This window comes from Ambystoma mexicanum, chromosome 1p, assembly GCF_040938575.1.
Source record: "Ambystoma mexicanum isolate Mex_15411 chromosome 1p, UKY_AmexF1_1, whole genome shotgun sequence".
NCBI lineage: Eukaryota > Metazoa > Chordata > Amphibia > Caudata > Ambystomatidae > Ambystoma > Ambystoma mexicanum.
Window position 1 is genome coordinate 460,285,134 of NC_090921.1, and position 14,692 is coordinate 460,299,825.

General features: G+C 47.6%; 1 long non-coding RNA gene across 1 annotated transcript in view; it reads right to left on the reverse strand.

Annotated features, from left to right (window-relative positions):
• Positions 1-14,692, reverse strand: part of LOC138572965 (uncharacterized) — a 399,255-nt gene that overhangs the window by 176,534 nt on the left and 208,029 nt on the right. Inside the window, exon 2 of the long non-coding RNA XR_011303916.1 lies at positions 11,165-11,343. This is a non-coding gene — a long non-coding RNA (uncharacterized lncRNA). The remainder of the gene's footprint in view (positions 1-11,164; positions 11,344-14,692) is intronic.

Genomic DNA, 14,692 nt, shown 5'->3' on the forward strand with positions numbered 1-14,692 from the left:
ATTTGAGCCCCATAGGGCAAATTGCGGTACCGTTATTACCTCCAAAGTCCCTTTGCGGGTCCCGTCCTTAACACCTGGTAAAACCAGGCGTTAAGGGAGGACCCGCAAAGGGACCTCGTATTAGGGCGGTAAGGAATTACCGGTACCAGTGCCCTTACCAGTACCGGTAATCCCTTACCGCCCAGGTCGTAATGACCCATAAGGTGTCCATAGAAATTACATCATGACGCCCAAAGAACAAATGCATAGATCACCCATTTCTTACTGTCTGAACCTTTCTCAATGCTCTATGACACAGCAAAATTGGTTAATGAAAAAAGCATTTGTATGCTGTTTGTTTCTCCGCTTTCCACGGATCCAAGATGTCGGGCGCATCCAAACCATCTGACGCAGAACACGTCTCGCAGCAGCCAATGGGCAGAGACGTCGCATGTACGCGGTCATGACGGCAGCCCCTTAGCCAATCGGTTTCTTGTTCGTCGACCGAACAGGGAAGTGTGACCGCGGAGTGAACATAGATATCATTAATTATTTCAGACCTACTTTTTCATAATTATAAAGAAACATACTGCACGTATGGTGACCAAATTTACAAAAGCACGCTTTCTGGACCAAGCCCCTGTGCCTGCCGCAGATTTCATCAAAATCCGTCCAGTGGTTTCACCTGTAGTCGTGCGCCAAGTTTTTCCCCCATTCAGTCTATGGGAAAACAATACGTTTTGGGACCTCCCCTATAACTCCGCTCCCCCTGGAAGAATTCTCACCAAACTGTACAAGGAAATTCAGAGTGGCCCATATACCTCTTTTGCAAAGTTTGGTGAGGATTCGTCCAGGGGGAGCGAAGTTATAAGACGCCCAGAAAATGCTCTTCCTATGGAAACAGCAACTTAACCATAACTACATGGCCACTACCGTTGACAATTAAATCTAGAGATCTGAATAAGATCCATCCATCAGCAAGGCAAAAAAGAACAATTCAATAAACATTCGCAAGCAAGCAATATACCATACTGTGCTGGTGGTAACCAGGCCAAACAATACAAAGCCAAAGACTGCAATGGAAACATTTTGTGATAATTTTGCTAGATTCTCTGACACAAGGTTGTCTGCCTGGCACAAACAAGCATCATTTGACCAGACAATTGAGTTTACAGCAACAGCAACAGGCATATGGATCCTCCTGAAACAAAGCTAAACATTAGCAAACAATGTAAATACAATGGTATACATCTTTCAATATAATTGTCATTATTCCCTGAATGCATCAGTGTAATATCATTTGTTAACATTTCTTAGTACCAAAATGGCAACATGTGGCCAAACATTTGACCTGAAACTAAATATCCCTAATATAAAGTGTGTGCTGCATAACAATGACTCAATAAACACACAGAAACATATACATCTAATTAGGGTGAAACTGTACCAACAAATGCATGGTGAAAATGAGATTGTGTCCCATGCGGCGCTAGGCTACCGAAGACTAATGTGGTTTGATGATGTTTTAGTGCAACAGATTAGGCCCAAGAAGCCCTCTGCCGCAGCAAAAAAACCTATGGGGCATCTGCACAATAAAGCCTTTCTGCAGTGTTTCATTGAAGCAAATGTCTGAATTACTTTATCAAAGTCTGCCAGGTCTCTTTCAATACTTAGGAAGGCTACATTTGAAAGTCTCTCTTCACCCATTGTTGATCGTAAGTAACTTTCGATCAACTTCAGCCTGCTAAAACTTTGTTCTGTGGTGGCACTAGTTAGAGGCAAAGTCAGAAATATTTGGTACAAATTAGAAAGGTTTTGGTAAAGAGCCTACAAATCATTTGCTATCAAGAAAGGCAGCACATTGCTTATTATTAACGGAAGGTTGCCAGTGAATATTTCTGTAACGCTCACCTGAATCCCTCGGAGGCGCAGGTCCGGGCTTGGAGATTTCAGTGTCTTCTAGGGTCACGCGCAGGCCTCTGGTAACACCCTGGATAGACCCTCTCCTCACCGTAATTTTGACCTGGAGGGTGAGGTGTCTGCAAGCAGGAGAACAAGGGGTTAATGTATGTCTGGTTGGCCAATCTGACCTTCCCCTTTTCTGGACTCCCCACGTTACTCGTAGGCTGAATATGCTCACCTTATATAGGTGAAAGCGGAGCTCTCCATCCTGCGTCTGTGCAGGGGTGCTGATGCCAGTTGCTTCACTGGTTAATTGCCCAGCCTCTTGATTGCAGAGGATGAAGTCAGGGAGCAAGGCCGTCGTTAGCTGCACGAACGGTGATTGCTTGAATATGGAGTTTTATTTATATGACCCCTTAAATGTCTCTCGCCATTGCAGGTCCGGTATGTAGATAAGGTAAGCGAGAAGAATGCCGGAGCTCGTGAAGGCACGTAAGTAAAAGTTATTCGAAGTTAAATGCACTTCTTAATGTCTCTTTTCCCTTTCGAAGTTAAATGCACTTCTTAATGTCTCTTTTCCCTTTTTCAGGTAGCCGTAGCAGTCGGCGTGGAGATGGACGCCGAGGTACGTGCCGGAGAATGGGCAAGCTGATGACAGCTAGAAGGCACGTGAGTAGTGATGGCGTACTGTGCCCCTAATGATGTCCTTCTTGTTTTAGCAGGTGCGGACAAACAGCGCCTGACGAAGATCGAGGCGTACGTGGCACAGGTAAGCAGAATAATCACGGAGGTTCACTAACCAATGTCCTTTGTTTCCGCAGGATTGCCGGAGTATGAAGAGTGCGGCACGCGGCCTCAGGATGCTCCGATGGTCGAGGTAAGTGCTGCGCTGGTTATGTCTTGTCCTAACCTGATGTCCTTGCTCTCTTTCAGACGCTGCTGAAGACTGAAGACTGATCTTCCGGGAGGTAAGACTGAAGATTTCTTATTCACAGATGCAGAAGCTGAAGATTCTCTGGAGCTGACACGGTGAGCGTCCTGCTGCTAGTGCAGAGTAACGCGAAGCACGTTGCACTGATCGGGTGTGGTTTAAATAGGCCACTGGAGTGCTTAGGTGTCTCCTTCCACAGCCTCGCCCAGACAAGAAAGAAGTTCCAGCTTCCAGAACAGTTCCAGTATCCAGTCCCAGGGAGTGGTGCTGGCCACACCCAGAAGGTAAAGTAGTTCCAGCCAGGAATGGATGAGGATATCATCCTACAAGTAAGTGAGCAGCATGGTCTGCAGCAGGTAGGTCCACCCAAGCACCATTCCTCTCAATATGAGCCCGGTGCTTCCTGTGCCGGGACTGGGTTCCCTTATGAGCATGGCGCCAAGGTCCAAAAGGCCCCTGTGGGGACCGGCTGGTGCCTGGAATGGAAGTTGTGACCCTGCTTCCAAGGATGTTGGGCTGGGTCTGACTCCTTGGAGACAGCGGTCATGACAATTTCCCCATACTGTGCACAAAAAGAAGAATACTCTTCCACAGCGTCTGGCACAGAGACATCACCTGCATAAAATGTAGCTAACTCTTTCAATGCATAAGAATGATATGAGCTGGTAAAATGTTTAGGATTGAGTGCTGAGCATAGTATTTCTAAAATCTTGAAACCTCACTGTCATCTGAGCAACAAAGGTATCAACAAGAACATAGAAAGTTTCTACTTTGAATGCCTGCCTCCCATTCTCAAAAGGAAAGATTATCATCAGCTGCTTCATTGGGAAATCTTTTCTTAGCCATTTGCCTTTTTTCTTGAAAGTGTGTTGATGTCCCAAACTCTTCAGTGAAGTTTCCAGCATCTGTTTCAAAATGATCAAATATGTCATCTGACCAAAGTGTCTGTAGTTGCTTACAGCAAGTCACCACAACCACGCGTTCTGCAGTTGCTGTACTACTTTGCAGATATGTTGACAGTGTATGTACAGTTTGCAGTACTTTGTGCCAAAAACATATTAAGAATTTAAACTCTAAGCTTTCAATTGTGTTCCAGATCCAGTGTGCATCCCAAAGTGCTTTTCCATTTGCATTTGGGATGCATCCAGTAGATATTCGGCACAATGCTGTGCTAATTGGTACAATGTTTTGTTTCACAGAATCTACTGGGTTTTATGACTAGCCCTAGTGTCAGATAGCTTTTTTAATGGAAAGGGCTGTTTCCTGTAGGTCATGCTCCTGTTGCTCTTCCTGCAGAACTTTCATGCGAGGCAGACTGCTTGTAAAGAAGATGCACAGTGCCTCAGGTGTACCAAAAAATGACTTTCCTTTTATACATGAGTCTGAAGCATTAATCAGTACAAGGTTTAAATTGTGTACACAACAGTGAACATGTATAGTTCTGGGCAAGAGTTCTCTCACAAGTGCTTGAAGTCCGGACATGATGCTTGCACCATTTTATTTTTTTATTGGACATTTATATGGCACCTATTCACAAGTGTTTCACCATCATACCCCTGCCTACAGATTAAGGAAACATCAAGTTACATGGACTGTAAAGTTGATGTTGATAGTTTCTAAAAGTCTGCCGATCCTGCCCCAGGAAGTTCACCAAATGTTACAAAATGTTCAGCTGCATGACCAGATGATGTCACATATCTAAGAGATAAAGAAAATTGATGAACTCTGCTGGCATCTATTTTAGAGTCAACAATGACATTATATTTGGCCATTTTAACTTCTTCAAAGACAATGCGCATTGTCCCTTTCACTAGTGCACTAATGAAATTATTCTGAATGTCATGTATCAAATAGGTTTCATTCCGCTTACCATGAGCAATTTGCTGTGCTAAAACATTGCTACACTTGGACATCATCTTAAGTAACTCCAGAAAATGTCCTTCATTGGGTGAACATCCCAATCCCGCGTGTTCTCTGTGTCCACAGAGAGGCATTCCTTACTTGGCGAGGTACAATATAGCATCAAGCAGTCGATTAGAATACCACAGCCTTTCTCGGTCTGTTCCCTTTCAGCTTTTATTAGCTCAGAAACAATAGTTCTATCTTGGGTAATTCCAAATTTGGCTATGTGTAGCTGTTTTTCAGCTTTACAGTGTATCTTGAATGTTCACGCGTTACAATATTTTGTGTTCCTTTTTTAAAATTGGAAACACCACAGCTAGGATCAGACCAAACCTTTGAAAAGTGCAAATTGTTTTTATCAGCAAATAGCCAACATGCAATGCAAAACGGACAGTTACTTCTGGGAGAAGACACTAACCACTTCCTTACTACAGAGAATCCACCTGCAACCTTTTGTTTTATACCATTCTAGGTTAAATCTTTGAAGATTGGAGTAATATGGAAATTTTGTATAGCCATCTTTTAATCTAGGCTGACATGAACCAGCTTCAAGAAGCACTCGAACTAAATGTGTAGCCATTGTCCTGCTTAGAGCACTTGCTCTGTGCTGGGAACAACTTTCATTTTAAAATCAAGCACTTGGACATTGCAGTTTGCTCCTCCATCTCGCTTCTAGGATCTCCAATCCCTTCTGCAGCCACTGGCCATGTCCCGACCCTGTGCGAGCAGGCATTGGTTAACTGTTGCAGTTTCTAATTTCACCGCAGACGATCGCTGACGAAGCCCGAGGAGCGGCTCCATGCGGTGTTGCCTTCTTGTCACCTGAGGCTGTACTGCTCTGGCCTGCCTGGGGGATGGGCGCTGTTGATCCGGCCCTGCGTGCAGGCTCTGCGCCTCCCGGGGTGGCGCTAGCTGGTTCTACGGACCACCATACACTACCGGCCGCCCCTGCACCACCCAGACTCCGACTGGCCTCCATTCTGCACCGACGGCTCGACTTCGGTCTCCGCCTTGGGGCCGCCGACGCTTCCGCTGGGCTTCTGTGCTGACCGGGGGGACTGCGCCCCGGCAGCGCTTGGAGCTGCAACCATCTGTCGCTGGGCACCAGCGCGGAGCGGGCTCCCCCCCTGACGCTGCTAGACCTCTGCATTACATGAGGTAGGGCTCCTTCCCGCGGCAGCCCACTGCTGTGCCCATGGAGCGGGCAGGGTTGATTCGCTAGATTGAGTGGGTTGGTGTACATGCCGGCGTGCTAAGGGCAACTGATGCACTATCGGCTGTGGCATGGGAGAGACTTGGCCTTATAGGCCCTAACTTCCTACATCTGCGGCTCTCCCCTGCATTCCTTGAATCACTGTTCTCTCCCCAACGCCTCCTACAGACTTTAGTGGAGAATCAGAACTATATACATTTATTCTCCGGAGAGTCTGGCCACTGGTTCCTTTGCCCTACGTCTCCCCCCCCCGAGGGGCACACTGCCACTGGGTACTCTCGCTGATGGTATTGACACTACACCTTGAGAATGCTGTGGGGGTTCCACCTTTCCATACGCTCTATACCTCCTGGTGAACCTCACGTCCTGCAGTTAACTCTGCCACCCTGTCACCCAAGTTGAGGAATTGACTGTGGAGCTGTCATAACGCTGACTTGTGGAAGCGACTTGCACCAAGCCTGCTCAGTGGGTAGACGTGGGAAGCCACAGCCCATTCTATAGTACAGCATATATTATACAGAGGCGACAGGCAACCTAGGGTCCTTATTGTCAACTCCTACAGCGTAGGTGCGGCCATCCACACTCTTCACCCGAAGCAGTACAGGTTTGATTAGTGGTACCCGACCCAACTGCAATCACTTATCCTCATTAGTCTGGGGAAAGCCTATTTGATCAGTGGAGGGTAACCCTGTACTCGGGCGACATGCCTTGGGGCTACAGCGGGGAACAAATTGTCCTGTGAAACTCTATCGAAACACTGGCTGGCAAACTTCTATTTGAACAGTATGCCCAGAAAAAACAACCGGAAACAAAGTACAATTAATATGTTTGCGAAGGCAACACAGAAGTCAGCGGAATCACGACCAGAACCCAAAATGGCTGCAGCATCGACCCCGAGCGGCCAAGACTCATCCCAAATGTTTGAATTTATGTGGGAGGGGTTCACCGCCCTCCACTCCAAGTTGGATGACATGAGTGGAACGATCTGCTCGATAAAAGTGCACATGGAGAAGACAGATGGCTGGGTCTCAGAGGTCGAGACTAGAGTGGGCACTGTTGAGGATGACATTGCTTCCCTCCGGGCTGAGGTGAGCGCCCTGTCCAGTAGAGTCCGAGAGGTCAGTAGGAAGAATGAAAAACTCGAATTGCGCTCCAGGCGCAACAATATCCGAATTATCAGGATTCCAGAGAACAACATTAACGGTCCTATGGAGGAATACGTAGAACAAACTCTCCTGACCTTGTTGGATTCCCCCAAATTGTCTCCACAATTCGCCATAGAGAGAGCCCACCCGGGAGCCACTCCCCATCCAATCATTGCGAGGGTGCTGAACTATCGTGACAGAGATGCTCTGTTGCGCGCCGCGAGGGTCAAGGGCGAGCTGCTTCTGGGATCCTCTAGAATACACCTTTACCCAGATTTTTCTAACGCTGTTCAGCAGGAACGCAAACCCTTCCTGTCAGTGAAGAAAAGACTATGCGATCTTGATGTGAAATACTACATGTTGTACCCCGCCAAGCTCCGGGTTGAACACGGACCAGGCCCTCTTTTTCACTATCCCTGGGGAGGGGACCATGTTCATTGAGGAACACTTCCATGGTTGATTTCATCACAATGGATACCCAGAAGTACACCTTTCTTACCGGACTCTCTGGCCTTCTGCTATTTGTTTCAGTCTTGGCCGCACTCTGTTTACTTTGTACAGTCCCCCTTAGGTACGGGGACCAGATGCTGCTGTGTGTTCTTTTGTGATCGGCCGCTTGGCTATCCTGTCCCAATGAGTCCCCTCCGTGGGCCTGACTCTTGGGAGGCCTGTGCCATGCTTCCTTTATTGAACTGGTCCCCCGGGGCAGTGTCTGGATTCCTTTCCCTTATACTTTATCGTTGAAGCGATGCATTGTCTCAGTGCTCATATGCTATAGTGACCTAGTCACTATCCCAGCACGAGTGTTTGACTGGCTCATGTTTGACTGGCGCTAAGGCCCCCAGGCGAAGTTGCTAAAGGTTTTGAGTTGGTTTGAGACGGGGTGGGGTTCATTCTTCCATTTGGGGGAGGGAAGTAGTGGGGGTTGGGCGTGGTTGTTCTTATCCATCTGTTTGGGAGAGGGACATTGTTGGGGATGGGTGAGTTGGGGGTTCTACGAGAAAATGCTTGGCCTCTGCAGAGGAGGGAGGGCATGGGACCATGCCGTTGTGGACACTTTAACTGGAGGGACTCCTCTTCTATCTTTTTTATGTTGATAATGGCTGACTGCGATTTCACCTGCATGAGCTGGAATGTGAGGGGACTGGGAAACTATAAAAAGATGAGGAATGTGCAATTATATATAGAACGACACGGTGCCAAGATCCTCTTCTTGCAGGAGATGCATGCCAAATCACAGGGCTGCTTGAAATTCGCAAAATCCTGGGGCACACAAAGATTCTACACTGACTACTCCACCCAGAACAGAGGTGTTATGATTTTACTGCATAAAAGTGTGAAGTTCCATCTCATCTCTTCCTGCATAGATCCTCTAGGGTGTTACATTTTGCTTCATGGCTGTCTGAATGGTAAAGAGTTGATACTGATCAATGTGTATGGACCCAAGAGTCGGCAATGGATGACTACTTTGCATTAAACGCCGGATCTGTCCCCTCACAAGCCACCCTGTGGGAGTCACTGAAGGCCCACGTCTGGGGTATAGCTACCTCCAAAGAGTCAGGGATTCTTAAGGTCATCCGCGGAGACATATCATTAAGCAAATCAGCTCTATCCTCCCTTGAGGCCCAATATGCCCTACACCACTCTCCAACCGTCCTCGCCAGCATCGGCACCGAACGGGACACTTTTCGCACCCATGCGGAAAGGGAGAGGAAATTCTTGGACACTCCCAGACTGGCGAGATGCTATGGTGAGGGCGAAGGGCTGTGTGCTTGCCAGACTCCTTCGTCAGGAGACAGGATCGCCACACATCCCTGCCATTGAAAGACGTGATGGTTCTCTGGCCCTTCTAGCACAAGACATTAATGAACAGTTTCGATCGTTCTACTCCTCCCTGTACGCAAACACCGACACTAACCCGAGTCGGACATAGACGCATATCTGGATGACCTTCCCCTCTCGGTTCTCTCGAATGACACTAGCATTGCACTAGACTTACCTATCTCTCCCGAAGAAATATCTGAGGCCATCGATTCTTTGGCCTCGGGCAAAACCCCTAGTTCCGACGGATTCCCCATTGAATTCTATAATCAGTATAAGTCACGTTTGGTCCCCCACCTCTTGGCATTATGGACAGAATCCTGTAACTCGGGTGCACTCCCTCTCACTCTCTGTGAAGCAATTATAACTGTATTACTTAAGCCTGGCAAGCCCCCCACTCAATGTGGGTCATACCGGCCCCTTTCACTCATAAATTGCGACGTGAAGATCTTCGCTAAGGTACTGGCCATGCAATTAACTCCCTACATGCCTCACATTATACATCCAGATCAGTCAGGGTTTATCCCTGGACGCTCCACTTCTCTCAACCTTCGTCACCTCTTTAATGTCATCAGCAGGATCGACCCTAACACCCACGCTGTGGCAGTAGCCCTGGACATGCAGAAGGCTTTTGATTCTGTGTCTTGGAGCTACCTTTGGCAGGTACTTGTAAAATGCAACTTGGGGCCCAGATTTCTCTTGTGGGTTAAACTATTGTACTCGCATCCTGTAGCCAGGGTTCGCACAGAGGATAGATATTCCGATCACTGACCCGCACACTCAATGAATTACTATGGCATTCCGGAGCAGGCCGGCTCAAATACAATACTCTAGCTACTCTCATGGAATTTGGTAGCTTTGGTGCCCCCAATTTTGAGAAATATTGGCTGGTCGCTCAGGCACAATTTGCATCGTACTGGTTTGCCTCCATCGATCCCCCTTCGCACTTACGTTTGGAGCGTCGGATGGTGGGGGACTGCGATATCCGCCCCTTAGCACTTTGCCCTCCCGTCTACAGTAGCAATCCTCTAGATCCGGTGGGCGTCACATTTGTGGCACTCACTAGATTATGGACATTATCTGGCAACCCTCAACCATTCCACAGTTGCCTGCCTCTTTGGAACAAACGTCCTGGAGTCCCCTGTGTTTCCCTGGCGGAGGCACGGAACTGGGCTGAAGCGGGCTTTGTAACCATCCAGGATGTTTTCGAGCAGGGCCATTTTGTCGAGTGGGCGGACCTACCGATAGCCGTACGGCAGAGGTCGTCCATCTGGCTCCAGTAGTCAGCCCTTTGCCGGATTCTTAAAAAGAGATATCCTAGTTTCCATGTCATACCCCCCCGATGATCCAATCCTAGCTGAAATAATAGATGCCATAAATACCAGAGGGAAAATCTCCATATTATACTCTTTATTACAATCCAAATCATTCCCCATGTTCGATGCGATAAGGCAATCTTGACTGACCAGTGCTGGCAACGGATGTGTGCCCGCACCCGTGAGGTCTCGTTCAACTCCTGTTTCAAGTGAATACAATTTTAAATTCTACATAGGTGCCACTAGACACCAATTCGATTACACCGAATGTATCCGGATCATTCTCCCTGCTGCCCCAGATGTAGATCTGATGATGTGACCTATATTCACATGGTCTGGACCTGCCCCTCTCTTACGCAATTCTGGTCAGAGGTCTGTTCCACACTCTCTGCTATATTGGACCATGAGGTCACCCCTTCCCCGTTAAAATGTCTTTTCAATGACTTCCCCAACCTCCACCGTGACTGATGAAGGCTCGCTGGTCTATGTATGTTACTGGCAGTGCGATGTATTCTGTTGTATTGGCTTTGCCCCCGGGCACCCACGCATGCGCAGTGGCTAGCTGCAGTCTCCTGGGCCTCCGACATGGAAGAGATGTGGGCAACCCAGTTGCCGCCAATGACTAGACCAAGGGATGTGTGGCCCCGGTTCCTTTCGTACCATGCATCTATTTCCACTGAACCTGACGGCTCCCCTCAGTACGATCCTCCCCTTCCACCAGTTCTACTTGAAAGTTTGCTATGTTTGTCATGCCATGTATGCCCGGCGAATAGCTACTGCTATGGGACCCCCCTGTTCCATCTGTCATTGTTGTGTACGGTCTGTATATGCCTTTGTTGTAATTGATGATTGTTGCCCATTGCTTACCCTCCAACTGTAATGGCAAGCACAATGAAATAAAGTTTAAAGAACATTTTTTTAGCATTACTTGAATGGGCAATGGGCAATAACTCACCTTTGCTCCTGCTTGTCAGTGGAACCTTTGGGCTGGATCTTGAAAGCAGACAAAATATCTTTAGAGGATTTTGCTGCTTCGGCAAGTTTCTTTTTGCTGACCTGTTTTCATCTTGTGGCACCAGACATTTTGGGGTTAGCTGATGACTCTGGATTCATGATGTTGCTCTATTCCCTACGCTGCAGAAAGAGAAGGAAAGCAACACAGGTTAGTGCATGTTTTCATTAAGTTTACAAAGCTAATTTACTAATGATTCAAGTTGAACTGCAACAAGATTGTCTCTCTAATAAAGTGATGAGCTAAACAGAATGTTAAATTCATTATTGAGCCATTTCCCAAAGCATATTAGTCCCAGCCCACCCCTTGAAACGGAGGTCAGTGGTTAATGAGGCTAATTTCCAAATTTGAAATGAGCAACATTTGCTAATTTTACTATATGCATTACTAATAACTCGCCACCAAGCCTACCAGGAGAGGAGAAAGAAACCCTGCCACTCAACCAGTGATTTAGCTGAGCATGGCAAGGAGAACGGGTGCACCTATGCCCTCTGCCCCCATATACTGGGTGCCTATACATATAGTATGAGTCCCCATGTAATGGGTGCCTATACATATAGTATGAGTCCCCCATGCAATTTATTTGTATTTATTAGGTATTTATAATGCACCTATACACAGTGTGTTTCGAGGTGCAATGGCACAACTTATTTTTAGGACTTGAGCCCTGTTCATTTACTTAACATTTGAAGACCAGAAAAATGCTTACTTCCCAGCCTTAAGCACTCCCAGCTCAGTAGGCTGGATCGCACTACAAGTCTGGCAGAGGTAGGCTCGAACCAGTGTGTGCTAGTTTTTTGTGTCAAAAGTGGGGCGCTTACTACGGGCCAGTTTGATAAGTTACTACACCATGCGCGTAGTAGTTATGACCAATATTACTGAATAAATATTCTTTAAAATGCACAATTTGCATCAGATTTCATCATAATCCTCCCCTTTGGATACTACTCAAACAGTCTTTCACAAAAGGAATTAATTGTCATTTACAACTGCAATTAGGGAATGGGCTGCAGTACTGTGGCTAAAAAATGATCATGGGACTGTGGCTGACAGAGCCCTAGTAAGAGTTGTGAGAAACCTGAAAGTGTCTTCCTAGCTGTTCCCTGGGGATCTGTCATTCAGGTGGCCAGGGCACGGCCCTCGCTATTGGATCCAGTTCCTGGGGGTGGACCAGTGAGGGAGGATCACTAGGATGGGGGTCCTCGCGGAGTGGTACACCAATGAGTGAGACATGGTATCCCCCTTCTTTCAACACCTTTTCCCCATCCTACCACACAGGACATTCACAACCACTGCCCCGCCCTTTTCCGACATAAACACTTTCGCACAACACACAAGAGAACGGACTAACACCAGAGCCGTTTACCTGACATGTCCCAATACAAGGGTCGTGCAAAGTCAGGCAATTGATCAGAATCACACACACTTGAGGACCCTTTCACTTCAACACACTTCAACACAGTGATAAAAGGTGGACCAAGAGAGCACAGTATGAGCAAAGCAGACTGCACAAGGAGACAGCTATCCAGCCCCAAAAGTTCAAGAGGAGGAGAAAGGCGGTGAATATAGATAGGCTTACAAGAAGAGACACGACCTTGCCCTTTCTGATGCAGACCCACAAAACCTCAACAGAAGGAAACGTAAGACTGAAGATAATAGCTCAAGTGTTTTGCAGCAGATGTCAACAGTACACAGAGCGTGTCGACGCTGATAAGCCGGAGCGAGGGAGACTATGAGGAAAGCCAAGCAGTTCATCACAGCCGGTGAGTCAGAGGGACAGCCGATAAGAACCGGGCTGTGGTGAATGAAAGTGGCAAAGTGGCAAAGTGAGAGAAGTTAAAAGAACTGTAAAATTGGAAAGGGGATACCAGCTGCAGAAGGGGACCGGCACCACATGGATGCTGCTCCGTGAAACTCTGGTCAATCCCCGCGTGAGTGAAACTGCAGATACCAGAAGGCCGTAAGAGAGCCGCCAGGAGAGGTCAAAGTGGTCATACAGGAGGTCAAGCAAAATCCCTGTACAGTTGAAAGCCTTTGACCTAAGAACTGTGAGAAAGCAAGGGAAATTAATTCTGCAAAACATTGAAAGTAAATGTGAAGGTGAAGTTGGCAAGAGTGAACCCCGAAGAGGGATGCGGACAAAGAGGGGTCAGCGCCCAGAAGAGGGGGACTCAAGGGTGGAGAATCCTCACCCGAAGTAAAACTAGGAAATAAACGTTTATTTTTGTTGAAGGAACATTTGTTTTGTTATTGAATAAGTCAGGCACTCGAACGCAAGTGACTTTCAAGAGAAACAAGACTTGGCCATTGAACTGTCGTCTCGTGCTGTGGAAGCTCAAAAGTGTACTGTGCAGGTAGACCAGGGGCTGGCATGGTTTTCTTGTAGCCCTGTCCACTGCCATTTTATAAATGTGTGGAGTGCTGCCACCTGCCGCCTGTATTTTACGCTGTGTGTCCTAGCTTGTCTGCAGCGTTCCATGGCAGATCGGTTAGCGGGCACCTAAACCCCCTAACTACCTTGAGGATTTGATCGTTATCCTCCAGTACGGTGGACTTTTATGCACCTTCATTCCCTGCCCATCCCCGGAGAGTGCCCTGGCAGGGACAGCTCTGATAATATTCACTCTGCTTGTGTGCCTGCTCAAGAGAAGTGCTCTCGGATGCACCCCTGGGGACCTAGAAGACTACTTCCCACGCACTTCGCAGACTGCTTTCAGTTCATTGTGTGATGTTTCTGTTAGAAGTCGATGAGATGGGGACAAGGGGGAACTTTTGCTCACTGTTTGGAGCTAATTATATATTTTGAAATGTAGGTTCTAGCATTAACTAGCGCAGATGTTGCCAGCATACATGCACTCAAACCACTCCGCCTTGCACCTCCCTCGGTTGGCTTTGAAGGACCTCCATACCTTACAGAGAGAAAAAGAGTGGGGGTGCTCCCTTGTGGCTTGGGAATGGAGCCCACAGCATGGGATTTTTATGTAAAAAAGTAAAACAATGAATGTAATGGACATGTACTGTGGGTGGGTGGGGGCTACGTGGAAGTGGGTCCACCACTTCTAATAATTATATTTCAAATTCATCATGAGTGGCAGCCAGCCCAGTGCTGCGCTGCGGCCCGGGCTCTGCCTGCCGCTGCGTCGATCTGTGCACTGCAGTCTGTGGGCCTCATCATGAGTTAGGCGGTAGCCCTTAAATGCAGCGGTAACGGTTTTACCTCCAGCTTTTTTCTGTAGGTGAAAATCCCATTTAGCTCCCTGTTTTCGGGGTAATTACCGCCGGCTGTATTAGCATGCAGTATTCGCGCCGAAGATTCCCCTTTGGGTCCAATGGACCAATGTGGAATGGGTTGTATAGTTAACGCCCAACCTTTGATCCAGTGGTAATAATGGGGGACCGGCTGGCGATAACATTATTACAGTTGGGAGGTGTTACCGCTGGGATACCTCTCAACTCATGATGAGGCCCAGG